Source organism: Mus pahari, chromosome 4, assembly GCF_900095145.1.
Source record: "Mus pahari chromosome 4, PAHARI_EIJ_v1.1, whole genome shotgun sequence".
Taxonomy (NCBI): Eukaryota; Metazoa; Chordata; class Mammalia; order Rodentia; family Muridae; genus Mus; species Mus pahari.
In genome coordinates, this window is record NC_034593.1 from 57,994,668 (window position 1) to 57,997,311 (window position 2,644).

A 2,644-nucleotide genomic window follows, 5' to 3' on the forward strand; every position below is an offset into this window, starting at 1 on the left:
GAGTTCTATTCCCAGCAACCATATGATGCCTCATGTAATAGGATCTGATGCCCTTTTCTGGTATGTCTAAAAACAGCTACAGTGTACTCATATAAATATAATAAATTCTAAAAATATTAATTAATACTGGACATGGTAGCACATGCCTTTAATCTCAGTGCAAATGGGGGATGCAGTGAAACTACCAAACCAGGGCACTAAACTGCTAAGGCTATCTCTCAGCTGCAAAGAACAGCAAAAGCCTGGCCAGTGTTAAGGAGACATACTGCAGCAGAGGTGTGTGTGTGTGTGTGTGTGTGTGTGTGTGTGTGTGTGTGTGTGTGATGATGGTCTTGGTTATATGGGAACCAGAGCAGCCTGGAGGAGACTAGCAGGAGGACTTTGATTTGTTGCAGCTTGTTTGCGTTAGTTAGGAGCTAGATGCTTACTTCCTGGAGGTAGTAGGGAGCAGATAACAGAAATAATGGGTTTTCCTGACATACAGAAACCAGCTTTACAAGATTTCTGAGGATTGCTGAGTTTAGGGAGCAGTCCTTCTGTTTACTGGGTCAGAGTCCAGGGCTGAGCCTAGACTGTTGTACTGGCTAATTTTGTGTCAACTTGACACAGCTGGAGTTATCACAAAGAAAGGAGCTTTAGTTGAGGAAATGCCTCCATGAGATCCAGCTGTAAGGTATTTTCTCAATTAGTGATCAAGGGGGGAGGGCCCCTTGTGGGTGGTGCCATCTCTGGGCTGGTAGACTTGAGTTCTATAAGAGAGCAGGCTGAGCAAGCCAGGGGAAGCAAGCCAGTAAAGAACATCCCTCCATGGCNTCTGCATCAGCTCCTGCTTTCTGACCTGCTTGAGTTCCAGTCCTGCATCCTTTGGTGATCAACAGCAGTATGGAAATGTAAGCCAAATAAACCCTTTCCTCCCCAACTTGCTTCTTGGTCATGATGTTTGTGCAGGAATAGAAACCCTGACAAAGACAACTGTCCTTTAGGACATTATCAGCTACCATTTTAGAGGACCACTTGGCACTAGGGAGGCAGAGGCAGGCAAATCTCTCTAAGTTTGAGGTCAGCCTGGTCCTATATAGTGAATTCTAGTATAACCAGGGCTATATAGAAAGACCCCCCCCAATCATTTAAAGTAATTGCTTATGCTAGTAGGGATGTCTAAACGTTTATGAATAACTTTGTTTTTCTGATGGAGTGCTGTATTTAAATAGTTTTGCTTATGTATGTATAGGTGAGGCTGTTCTATAGCTTTCTCACGGTATAGAGACTAGCTTATGTCATACTTTTACAAGGTGCATGCACTGTATAGTCCAGGCAGCCTTAGACTGGCAGTTACCTGCCTTGGCCAGCCCAGGAATTAACAGGCCTGTACCACCATGCAGTCTGCAGCAGATCTATCAACTAACGCATGAATTGCCTATACCCATTTCATAAACATTGTAGTGCAAAATGTGTCTTCTTGGGGTAGAAGGTGACTCATTTTGTTTTCTCCACCATTACTGCTTTTGATTGATTTTTTACCCCCTTCTTATGTCAATTTTAGAAATTGTTATTTTTCTAAACAATTAAATATGTTGGTATTTCAAGCTCTTTCATGTCTAGAAATATTATATCTTTTTAAAATTTTTCTTTTTTAAAAAAACAAAAATTGAATTTAGGGCTTTGTGAGTGCCAGGCAAGTGTTTTACCACTGAGCCCAGTTTTGGTTATGTGCTCAATTTGTAAACATTTTGTTTCTTTGTTGAGTTTCAATAGTTGGTTATATATTTTAGAAAATGTAGAAGCCCTATATCAGATAACATGTTTTGCTGTTATTTTCTTATTATATATTATTTCCAATATATGGCTTCTCTTCACTTTCTATTTTGCTTTTGTGAATTTTAATTTAATATCAATTTAATAAAGTCCAAGCTATAGAATCTAATATGTAATCTGATGATACTAATTTACCAGCAGGCTAGAATGCTGAATATTTGGGCAATTCTGCCGTTTAAAATCGTCATAGAGGAACCCTCTGATCACAGCTTCTGTTAATTTCAGAGAATTGAAGAGCCACATTATCTGGTGATTGATCAGAATACTTCCTTTAGAATTTCATTATAGGCTTATAAGTCTTAACTTCCAATTTAGGGATAACTGTATATTCACACACATTTGTAAGAAAGACTTAAGAGCCTGTATCCTCTCTCCGAATTTCCATGGTAATCACTTGTAAGACTATAGCTTTCCCTTTGAGTGTAATTATATGACTAGCTCTTTTGTTATTGTTTCACAGATCTCTAGCAGTGCCCTCCCCTTTCTTCCTGGGTCCCATTTGGTAAAGTCTTAAAGTTTGCTGATACCATTCATTGCCATTCTGTCAGTACTGGTGTGGACATGTGGGTGCAAGTACAGGTCCATCTTACCATTCCCAGCAACCTGACAGTTCTTTCCAGAGACCTTTCTTCAGGGAAACCAACCTGTGGCTTCACCACAGAAGTGAATCTCAGGGTGAGCCAGTATGAAGCAGAACTGGAGTTTATTCAAGCACAATTTTTTTTCATTTTATTATTATTATTATTTTCTTTATTTACATTTCAAATGCTATCCTGAAAGTTCCCTATACCCTCCCCGCGCCCCTGCTCCCTACCTACCCACTCCCACT

The 2,644-nt window shown here is 39.9% G+C and overlaps 1 protein-coding gene across 2 annotated transcripts in view; it reads left to right on the forward strand.

Annotated features, from left to right (window-relative positions):
* The window catches only part of Lekr1 (leucine, glutamate and lysine rich 1), a 151,338-nt gene that overhangs the window by 21,409 nt on the left and 127,285 nt on the right, over positions 1–2,644 (forward strand). The gene's annotated exons all lie outside the window — the stretch shown is intronic.